At 36.5% G+C, this 12522-nt stretch overlaps 1 protein-coding gene across 1 annotated transcript in view; it reads left to right on the top strand.

The window, feature by feature from the left end:
• MYO16 (myosin XVI) overlaps positions 1–12522 on the top strand; it is a 452710-nt gene continuing 440188 nt past the window's right edge. Inside the window, exon 1 of the mRNA XM_080377718.1 lies at positions 1–12522. This exon is cut by the window's right edge and continues 33146 nt beyond it. The gene's annotated coding sequence lies outside the window, so the exon portion shown is untranslated.

A 12522-nucleotide genomic window follows, 5' to 3' on the forward strand; every position in this document is an offset into this window, starting at 1 on the left:
TAAATGTAAACAAGTTCTTTTTCAGATCTGGCCCCAGCTGGTGTAAATCAAGACTGTCCAGTCATGTTCTGTTAGTGTGGTGAACATGATGCATCTCTATTTTTCTTGGAGCTGACTCCTGTATGACTGATTCACAGTTAATGGTTATCCTCACCACAGAGTCCTCAAGGCCCCCTGCAGAGCTCCTTATGTCTCTCTTTCACCACTTCAGGGACAGCTGTGAGATCAGACCAGGTTGCTCGGGGCTTTACTCAGGCAGGTAATGGAAAACTTTCAAAGACAGAGACTACACAACCTCCCTGGCAGCCTGTCCTGCTGCCTGCCTGTTGTACTAGTGAAAAATTTCTCCTCCTATCTGGCAAGAAACTCTCTTATTTCAGCCTTTCCTTGTTATCTGTCATCCCTCTGCCAGGCATGTCTGTGAAGGACCTGACTAACTCCTTTTAGTCCCATCCCTGTAGCTACCTGGGTGGCTGTGTGGTGCTTCCAAAACCACCTCTGTACCAGGCTGGCCAGGTCCCATTACCCAGCCTCTGCTCTCAGGGCAATGCTCCAGCCCTCACCCTTCTGATGGCCTCTGCTGAACTTGCTCCAGTTTGCTGATGGCTTTGCTGAATTGGAGGCAAAAAAGAGTATGCAGTGCTCTAGACAATCTGTTGAGTGCCAGGTTGGGGGGTATACTACTTACCTTGAGCTAGGTTACTTGCCAAGCTGAAATTCTATGAAAAGCCAAGAATAAGGTTTCTGTTATTAAAATAGAAGAATTTACATATTCTGTTTTATTCCTTCCTTTGTTTTTTTTCTTAACTGTTTCCACCCTCTACTCAGCCTTTGTTTCAGTAAGTCTCCCGTTATCATTGCCCATAACAATGTGATCATTACTAACAGCAAACTAAAATAACTTGACTGACAAGGAGAACATAGTAGAGATTTTGCGGCACTGTATTTGGGTACTAATGAGTGAGTGAAGTGATATTTAACTTCTTGTTAGGTTGGTGTAGATTTTAGTTTCAGCCTTTCATAATATTGGCATTAAAATTGCCACAAAAAGATGGATGAAAGCAGTGAATAACACTGTATTAATGCATGTTTGTATACTCTCTGAAACTATCTTAATCAAGGTAAGCATTTAAATGGATGACTGTGTATCCACAGCATGCTCCAATTAAAAGTTTTGATTATAGCAGGAAATATAACTAATGGGATAGAAAGATACCAAATCATTATGAATACCAGCCTATTATTAAACTATTACATTAAATTAGATACCCACCATGAACCTGAAATAGGCCTTTCCATATAAAAGATTGATTGCTGTATCTAATTTTGAAATTATTCAATGCATGTCTTTTCCAAAATATTCAGGCAGAGGCATAGCTAGCCCAATAGAGTATCACCTGAAATAACAAATGTGTGTTGCAACTTAAAAAAAGTATTTTCTAACACAGAAAATTCTTCTCTCTTGAAAATACATGCCAAGGTGATGTTTAGAATGTTTCCATCTGCGGTTTTTAATCAGCTTGTCACCCATTACCTGGTATATCCCAAAGTGGTTTTGATTAACAACAGATAAGTGTTCCCCTCTATTCCAACAGCATATACTGTATAGGGTATATATTTCTATATGACTAAAAACTTCACTGACTTCAGAATGAGGATATATACAAATTTAAGACAGCTTCTGTATACTGAAGATTGTCTGTTTCACTGTGGTATAACTCCTGTACATTGTCTTCCCATGTCAATGCTATTGACATGCTGCTAAACAACGTTCTCATCCTGCAATTTTCTTTTGAGAAGTCAAATCTTTTCTGTTAATAGTATAGTTCCTATAAAGAAACCATAGGACAATAAGCTGCCTAGTATAATTCTGGTTACGTTATAATGGTGAGCTTTACAAAGAAAGATTTTATTACAGTTATTGGCTTATGCGTCTTTAAACTTCAAAAGCTATTCCATGTACAAAAATGATACGAGCATGTGGTAATGCTTACTTCTTGCTATTTTGAATTTTAAAATAAAGCAAAGTAGTTTTTGTGCCACTACCACACTATTAGTGTCACACTATTCCTTATGTATATTTTTTACCTTACATACTTTCAAACGCACTGTTAAAAGCATAATGCACAGCTGCATCATTTCTATACAGTATATTTTTTGTAAGCTTTGCTAGGGAACAGCAGATGGCCTTGAATGTAGCAAAAGGGTATCAGTTGAGACTTACAGGTCAAAATAAAGCCTGTTGTCAAAGTGAAATCAAAATTATAACCAATGTTTAATCTTCCTGTCGGGTTTTCATACCCTACAGCTTTATACCTTTTATTGGAAATAAGAATGTTTGCCAAGTCAAAGTGCAGGCAGGTTCAGGTGTTTTACAGATATGCATCTACATTCAGAAATGGCCGCAACATAGCAACATAAAGTAACAAACACAGATGGAACAACTATCAGCAAGCATCATTTCACACAACACATCTTGATGAGAAAGCATAAACTCTTGAAGTCTCCAGATCCACTTGCTCATGCATGCGTGCTCTGCAGATGCAAGTATTCACGTGCATATTAAAGAAGGCTCTAAGGTACTTGCAGAGTCTATCAGAACAAATCAAGCTTCAGTTGTAAGTTTTGATTACTTACACATCAGGTACTGAAAATTCCAAAGTCAGTTCAGACCCTGTAAGTAGAAATTACACGTGTGTATTTGTTGGCAATCTTATTAACTTTAGTGATGTCACAGCTGAAAATCGATGTGCAAGGCAAGGGCGTCATAGCTAAACTAAATGAATACATTGTGTGTTTGGTCCTTACAGGGACTCATATCCTGATATCACTTTTTGTATTTATATCTAATCTAAACACACTTTTGTATTTTATGGTAATTGTATATAAGGTGGCCTTTTTCCTTGTTCCACAGAAGATACCAAACTTAAATCTTTTCATGACATGTTACAACTAACCAGACCTTCTTTCTGAATATTTTGTTCTTGTTTATAGTGCATTTACTTGCAATGATGTTACCTATTTACCTTATTTTGCTGGCATTCCCCACAATACTTTCTAGTATTGAGTAGAGGTAAAATTGTCAACATATTTTCCCAAACTTATTTACTTTCCTAAATAAGCATACATCATACATCATAAAAGATATTTAAGACAATCAGACAGAATACTGTTTAGGAGTTAACATATTAACATTTCTGTATAGAAACTGGCCTTTTATTTTATTCCTTCCTTTGTGTCTTTTAAGTAATTTTTAATTTCTGTCTCATTCCACAGTGGTTTTGAATCAATACAAAAGGTATTCCAGAAAAAAAAATCCTACAAAACCTCTTAGTCATAGCAAATAAATTACTCTTTTGTTAATTTCTCCCTCCATGTAAGAAGTTGATCACTGTGAACTTTTAAGCTGTGATCTTCTTTTGCTCTGATATGCTTCAAAATAGGAAATATTCAAATACATGAACTCCGACAACCGTCAGCCCACTCCATCAGATTTAAGATTTTGTGTAAAGCCATGTTTGAACATATGTATTTCTTGACCTTGAGCAACCTTGAAACTGTTTATGAACCTTTATTAGGAAAACCTGTGAATGAACTAGCCTCAAATTACTCAAAGCTTGGGAGTGCAGAAATGTTGTAATTCTCTACCCTCCTTGAACCTGCATCCCTGAAACCATTTTTTGTCCAGGCTGGAGGACTGTTTGATTTTGTTCATAATTTTTTCACTTATCCTTTCCAGTGAGGCTGCTGGTTGTTTTTCTGTCTCCCCAGTTGCACTACCATCCTTAAATAGATCTACTCAGAAGTTATTTCTATGTTGTTAATTTTAGAATAGAAACAGCATGAATTAAGAAACCTAGTGAAATGCTGACTCTTTCTAAGAGTATGCACTTCTAAGAAAAGCATCTGGCATAAAATCTTACTCACAAAATTCTAAAATAGCCTATAATATTGAATGTAGAGAAAATCACAGTGAATTACTTGGTAGAAAGTAAGTCTGAAGTGATGGTAGTTCGTATTAGTAAGAAATTTAAGAAGAAAATTGTAACGTACATAATGGTGAACTACATGTTAAGGCTTCTGAGTGAGACTAACAATCTAGAGCACTGTTTGAAATTAGGAGCAATGACATGATGCAAAGGAAGCTTTATGTTGCAGGAAGATGCTATGGTCTTTAGAATATTTTTGTCAAAATGCTGAGAGGTGCAAAACACAAACAGTCTTTATAAAAGCAATCTTTATGTGCCAGTAGGTGGAAGTAGATATTTAGCAACTCTTTTCCCTGCAATGCAGCTGGTAATGTCAAAGGAGTAACAATGAGGAAGTTTACATTAGACCTTCTCCAAAGTCTTTGAGAATCTGAGGGGTTTTGAATGTGCTGTTTGTGTATATAAATTAAAGGTTTTCAAACCAGAAATCAGAGTAAAGAATAAAGAAAGTCCATCTCCTCATAGGTTAGAGATTCACATTTTGTTTTACGTAGTGAGTTTTGAGTCCTATTTCATCAAACAGAATCTTTTCTAAAAGAAAGATATATCACATTTATGTCCAGCTGACAGTATTATTCTGAGATGCAGAAAATATGAGTTTAACTTTCCTTTGGGAAAGAGAGCAAGTAGAGTCATGTAAACAGCTAACTGAATAAGCAGTCCAGCTGTTTGACCATACAACAGGCTTCCTAGGGCGTGGGCAATGCCCCATGCCTGTCAGTGTTTAAGAGGCATTTGACATTGTCCTTCACAATACGCTTTAACTTCTGGTCAGGCAGTTGAACTAGGTGATTATTGCAGGTCCCTTCCAACTGAAACTTTGCTGTTCTGTTCTATTCTATTCTATTCAAATGGTAGCTATTTCCAAAGTATCCTGCCATAATTAACCTCTCATTTTGGAAGGTGAAAAGACTTTTAGCACGTAATTAATTTCACTTATATTTATATGTAGTAGCACATATCAGAGCTAGCCACCTAAGGCTCCTTTAGGAATCGGTAGAAAAAAAACAGATGAATCGCATGAAGTAGACAAACATCTTGAAGTAGACATAAAAACCGTGTCAGATTCAGACAAAATACTCCATGTAAATATCTATTAACTGTGGAAAGAATTTTAAATTTCTAGGTCAGCTGTGGACATTTACCTTGTACACATCTGTAGTCAGGAAAGACAAACCCCATCCCTAGTTCTGGTGTTCTACTAGAATTTTAGGCAAATTTTTGATCTAGTCACTCAGTTGCTTGCCTCTTTCAGGGTTGCCAGAAGCAGAATTTTAGGCAATGTGGTCTGTCTCAAGATCGAAAAGTTTAGTTTAGATTAGGTTGGATTAGATTGATTACTTTCCTGGAGCATAAAATTGTCATTGAAGTCAAAAAGCATCTTTTCACATCTAGCAGGAAATGTTTCAGCAGATGTTACTATTCAAGTATCACCTTATTTGGACTTTTTATATGTAGAGAAGCAAAGTATGGAGAGCTGAAAGTCAGAAGTCAAACAGAAAAGGTGAAAATGCATTGGTAAGAGGAACAAACAACCTCGATCCAAAATGCAGTGAAACCCAATGAAGTCCTCCTCCTTGACCTCATTTAGTTCTAGGACTGTTCCCAGATGAGCTGACAGCTTACTGCTATTTCTACCTTTGCTGATTTTTGGAGTCTACATTTTGTACTTTTCCTTCTAATATTAATTCAGGCAGAAAAGCAGCTCTTTTAGATGCATGTTATTTCCTGCTTTTTGGTAGAACAGTGTTTGATGTAAATTGAATATTCTATTTGATGTTTACAACAAAAAAAATCTGTGACCTTATAAATAAAGAAGTTCAGCATAAGTAAGGCATTATACAAGACTCCCTACAGTGTGAACAGGAAATGTGGAGATTTTTTGTATTAGACCAACCTTTAACAGGTTTTGTTCTGCAGAATCTCAAGAGCTTGCAAGTAATTCAGTAACTTAATCCTTGAGGCCCTTAAAAATATTTAAATTGGCCCACCTATTTTTTTCAGCATCAGCAAAAGATTGCTGGTTTTTTGCTTGTACAATTAAAACTTACCAGTTAAACTGTATGTCAGCCTAGTTCCAACATAATTTCATAGTAACTCAAAGTCATCAAAAAAAGCAATTCCAGCTCTGGCTGTCTCATGCTGCCGTGCTTCATTAGTTACAGTTCCAGTGTTCACAGAGAATGTGTATGCAGCATATATACAAGGAGGAACAGAACTTAGATTGAGGTTGCAAAACTCAGAATCACTTGAAACTTCACATTTAGAATAATTAATTTCAGAAACAGGGCAAACCACACACTTGCAAGTTGTCATAGTTCAGCAGTTCAGTCTCAGTCATATCCTGTACTATGAGGACTTGGTGTCATCCATTTTGGTATTACATATTACAAATTGTTGGCAAGAGAAAGAAGACCAAAGTATATGAACATTTCATTGAAGATACAAAAAATTCCTGAAAGGACTTTGCAGTAAATTCATATATCTTGCTAAATTTCCCACTGTCACTATTTTACATTTCCTAAAACTCTGTAGCACCTTTTCTGGTGTACTCCAGACAGTAAATAACTGAAACCTCTGGTAATTCAGAGTACTCTGTGTAGTAATTGTTTTTTTTCTTTTTATCCTGCCTTTGCCATTGCAGCAACAATTTCCTTTCTGTGTTTTACATCCTCACAAACCATTTGTGCTTTTAGGTTCATCTCCATTCTTCAGAAAAATAAATTAGAATCCAAAAGTGTTGTTTAGCTAAGATACATGCACACCAGCACAGCAATTAAGACCCTCACACTGCATTGGAAAAGGAAGGTGAGGTAGTCACTCACTTGTGGACCTCAATAGGTATTACTGCCAATTTTATTTGAGAATAAATTAATTCTACAAAAGCTTCTTGCTTTTATTGGAAAATGCTGACCGGGGATATTTCTGTTGAAAAATGCCAGTCTGACTTGAGCTTTAGTTTTCTTTAAAGTCTGTTATCTTGAATATTATTTAAGTCTAGTAAACCTTTCATGTGATATCCTGAGTCAATGTCTGTTGTGCATGTAGGGTTACACACACACAGAAGGCTCTTTATGACACTTTCAGGAGACACAGTAAGTTATTATCATTAACCTCAGATAAATGCTAGACATTTTTAAAACTGTTTTGCTCCTTGTCCTAGGTTCAGGCAGCTTCTGGAAGATCTTTCCTTACATATCTTAGCCATTGGTATTTAACTCTGATTTAACAGGTAAAGCTAAAAAAATAGACTGAGAAGCAGGTTGTTAAAAAAACCTTTGTCTTGTCTCCTGTTCCCCTTTGATGTGCTGGAGATTTACCTGCTACTGAAAAAAATTTTAGCTTTCTTTTCCCTGGTGCTGTGTACCCAATGCAGGATACTGGAGAGCTGCTACAGTGCCACAGGGCAGCCAGGGGTATGAGCCAATGCCCCAGCTAACACCTATGCTCCAGGTGTGTTGGAAAAATTCTTTTCCTTCTCCTGGTCAGATGCATTAGCAATCAGTAGAATACCTGTGGAAAACCTCTAATTCACTTTACTCTTTCCATTTCTTGTAGGGGAATCAAATTACAGAAATAAATTGTACCCTTTAGATTAGAAGTATGGAAACATTTTAGCAATTCTTGCCTGACAGGAGATGCACAAGTATTTGCCAGTCTTGTTCACAAAAAGGAACAAAGAGCAAGTATGTGTTATTCTGTATATTCTAGTACAACAGATACTATTATTCTTAGAAACTCACATTGTAAAAGGAATTTAATGCTTTCTATATGATACTGGAGGTTCCCATGTATACTTCAGTCTTGCAGAAAACACTCTTTGCATTTAAAGGAATAATAGTGTGGATGTTTTCCTAACTCTTCAAGAAGAGGTAAGACAAAGAAAAAAACATCAAACAACTGACATTATTTCCCAGCCATTCTTCAGCAACCCTTCCCCAAAGGATTCATCAATAAAGGTAGAAAAAGCCTTACTCTGCTATTATAAAAATACCATAAAATACACAAGATTTTTGCAAAACCAATGCTAAACAGAGGCAGGGAAACTGGCACTTCACCAGCAGCCCCAGCTCTGTAGATCAGCCATTAAAAGAAATTGTTCTCCTTTCCCAGAAAAGGAGAAGGCTTTCCCCAGGTGCTATGAGCTATATATTTGACCCATTCTCAAGATTAGGAGAATTTAGCAATGGAAAAGTAGACTCAAGATTTTTCTCATCCCAGTTAAAGTATTTTCAAAACAAAGTTTTGATCACCATTTCTATGTACCATTTCTATGTAAAACTAAGGTGGCCAGACCACTGATTATGTTGAACTCCAGAGCAGAAAGCATAAGAAATATGAATAAAGGAGGAAGAAGAAAAGTGTCAGATGGGCATATTAAGATTATAAAGCTGCATTTGTATTTTGAACCCTGAACAACCAATGCTAAACACTTCCTAAATGCACAGATGATCAGTCTGAGAACAGACCAGGATTGGTGTTCTTTTGAGTTTCTCAATCCTGTTGTGTGTTATTTGCCAGCCTATGTTTATATATGGTGTGTCAGTTGCTTGAAAAGTTCTGGATAATATAGGAAGTAGAATATCCTTGAGGTCGATTTGAAAATCTTTTCCCCTATCACCCTATTTCAGAGGTATGACAACAGCAAATAAATGAGACGCACAAGAGCATCAACAAGGAAACGCTGGCAGAGATGGGAATTCCATGTGGTGAAACTCCCTTTTGAAAGAGTTGCCACTAAACTTAAAATCTGTCTCCAGATAAATCAAATTGAATCTAGCTGTATATTTCTTAATACTTTGTAGAATATGTGTAATTGGCAGTTTCAGTTAAGTTAGATGAATAAATTAAAATTGACTGAAAGAGACCAAAATTCCTTGAACAAATAAATAATGGATTGTATATTTTATCTGTTAGAATAAGTAAAATCTTGTCTCTAACTCCACTGGGCACATCTGAAAAAAGTTCTGATCAAGGAATGCCTGTCTCTAGCATATGTTACAAAGCAAAATTAACTGCTTTAAATTTTATCAGTTGTTGAGTAGAAAATAGTTAGGAGTGTTTTGTTCATAGTGGGGAGTCTGTTGAGGACCTCTGTCTGGGCAATGGACCAGGAAATATTAATGTAGGTGTGACATTCTTAACTTCTGGCACCTTTGGGGACTCTTAGAATGGGTATACAAAGCTCCTAATTTTAAGAAAAATAATACAGAACTTGTTCTGAATGCAAGATTGTAGTGGAGACTGATTTAATATGGTCACTGTGGCATTCTCATGAATAGCAAAGATTAAGTATGGCTTCCTAAATCCAACACAATGTTCTATCTGATATCCACATTTTTACCCCAGTGGGACAAATCAGTGAAGAATTTTTTAAAAAACTGTAGATTCATGTGTCAAAAATCTTACTAAAGCATGAAAATGCATCATGAAAAAAATATACTTTTCAGGGTGTTAAAAGTGAATTATCACAGCATATATATTAGAGTGCACTCAGCTCAAAGATGAATCTTAGCACTGATAGCATAAATGTCAAACTGCCAAATAGAGAAGATAATAACTGAAGGCAAGCTGGGGTATTATAGCTAAGTATAATTCTGAACTGCAAGATATGTTAACACAAGTAGAATAAAATTATTTGAAATATTTATTGTTTAAAGGCATAATCTTTAGTCTTCTATCACAGAATAAGTAGAGTTCTGTGGGCTAGTGACCAATGATACATACAGTTTTTCACTGATGCATTTAATTTTTATTTTCAGAACATCATGACAGTACCTGAGGCAGTTTTTACTTCAAGCTAGCAGATCAAAAGATGATAAAAAGAGTCTTCATTTATTTCTCCAAAGATTGGCATTTAAAAGCATATTCAGGTTTGAGCATTGGTTGGGTTTTTTTTATTTATTTATTGTGTCTAATGCTGGCATTTCTTTATCCAGTAGGCTCTGGGGTTTTGAAAACTCTCCAATGTTACATGTCTACACAGCACGTTGGAAGTTCTGTCTTGATATAGAAAACATAGGTTTAGTTAATTATTAGGCTTCTTTGATAGAAGTTAATTTTATTAAGTGAATTCTTGAGAAAAACATCATAGTATCTAGAAATGTTCTGAAAGAGTGACATTTAAAAAAAATCAAAAATATTTTCCCTGAGAAGACTTGGAATATGTTTGGCAGTGGCTTGCCTGTCAAAAGCATTGGAAACAAAAATCAGGCTCTGAATATAGTAAAGGAGCAAACGGCACACAGGTTTAAAAACCTCTGAGATTCTTAAAATCAACACAAAGCCAGGGAAGAAAGGATCTGATAAAGGCATGAAAAGGAAAACAATTTACAGGGAAAGCTTGAAATATATAAAAGAGGACATCTAATTTCCTTCCTCACACTGAATTTAGATACTGCTTCTACATAACAGATACGACTTCAAATTAGCTTTAGGCAATATATGGAAATCTAGAAGATTCTGAGAAAAAGTGTACAGATTATGACTGCTAGAATATTGGTAAAAATTTGTTTAAATCAACCCTCAAAGTTCAAGAAATTACACCAGTTTTTACAGAGTTTTACACCAAAAAACACTGTTTTGGGGCTTACTTTTGCACGTCTTATAGTGCATGTTTCAGTTTTTTTCATGATGATAGATGGAAGTTTATTTTGCAAAATAATTTCAGGTTAATGGCAATCAAGCACGGAACTTTTACAAAGACTGTCTTGTAAGTACATCTTTCATATAATTCCGGCATACTATTAATAGAAACGTTGTTTGTGACACAGGTATGCAGCTTGTAACACATCTCTGTCAAGCTGGATTGTGAAAGACAACACAAAGAGGTATGCTATCACAGAGCTATCAGTGAAGCAAAGTGAAATAGCCCTGTGCAGATCAAAACATGGTGATAAACCAACATTAACAACTTGTTGCTGAATTACAGGAAAGAAGCCTATATACAGATGCAAAGTACTTATCAAAATAGCTTTCAAATACCTTAACTGTCAATATATGAGATAAGCTTTATTAAATTATTAGCACAAATGTAATAGAGCGACTTTATCTAAACCTCATATTAGCAAAGATAAAGACAGGCATTGTGATTTATGTCTAAGATCAGATTTTTCCAGCTGCTGATATAAATCCTTACATGCACCCTTAAGGCAAGCTACTAGGTCAGGTAATATAGCAGAAGCAGATTCCCATATTTACTATGATTTAGGCAATGATTTAAAGCAATATGCTATAACTGCAGCTCCAGAAACACTGAAGTTTACTTTTAAATGTATTTTCTTCTTGAATTACTACAAATAACTTGTATTTGCAGTAGTTCTTTTGTTCCACCTCCTTTCTTCTCGCACCTTCCAGATATTTCATTTTAAGAAGTTTGGGAGGCCTTACGTATTAGGCAATTACAGAAAAATGCATGTATATCCTTTCCATGTTTTGCAAATCTAGAAAAGTATGTAGCAATTATTATAGGAAGTGGAGACATTAAGATGAACCATGAGGCAATACCTGGAATTCTTCTGTCATACTGTCATAAAATAAATAATCCCTTTTTACCAAATCAGGTTCTGGTGAGATTGTGGGACTAAACATTTGGTTGTGGAGTTGGTGAGAACCAAGCAGTATGCCAGCTCACATCAGCCATTGTCTGGGAGACCTCCCAAGCACCCTGGGTGACTTTTTTGGTATTCAAAAAAACTTTCCTCTTATGTTTATCTGAAACACTAATGCATGGAAAACCAGTCATTCACCTGTATTGGGATGAGCCAACATTAAGAAGTCATGTTGGAGCTAGTCCAGAGGAGGGCCACAAAGATGATCAGAGGGCTGCAGCACCTCTCCTATAAAGACAGGCAAGAGAGAGTTGTGGTTGTTCAGCCTGGAGAAGAGAAGGCTCTGGGGACACCTTACAGCAGCCTGCCAGTACGTACAGGGGGCCTACAAGAAAGCTGGGGAGGGACTTCTGACAAGGGCAGGTAGTGACAGGACAAGGGGGAATGGCTTTAAACCGAAAGGGGGTAGATTTTGCTTAGGTATAAGGAAGAAATTCTTTACTGTGAGAGGGCTGAGACACTGGCACAGGTTGCCCAGAGAAGCTGCGGATGCTCCATCCCTGGCAGTGCTGAAGGCCAGGCTGGATGGGGCTGGGAGCAACCTGGTCTGATGTAGGGTCCCTGCCCATGGCAGGGGGGTTGGAACTAGAGGATCTTTAGGGTCCCTTCCAACCCAAACAATTCTGATTCTGTGATTCTATGTGGCACAGTAGCAGCAGACATGTGACATGAAAGAAAAATGAAGTTCATATCCCTACATTTACCTCAGACTACCACTAGTCTGATCTTGAGGACTAAGTACACACTACTGTTTGGTACATGTTAAGTGTTTATCTTTTGATTTAATTTCAAAATTTTATTTTCCAGAAGGAATTCCGTTTGTGTGCTCTGTTTCAGAGCTCTGTGGTGTGAATCAAAGAACAGTAAGTGGGATTAACTGGGAGATTTGCTTCAAAATCACTTCTTAACTGAACTAAGACATT

The sequence above is a fragment of the Falco punctatus genome (assembly GCF_963210335.1).
Source record: "Falco punctatus genome assembly, chromosome: 2".
Classification (NCBI taxonomy): domain Eukaryota; kingdom Metazoa; phylum Chordata; class Aves; order Falconiformes; family Falconidae; genus Falco; species Falco punctatus.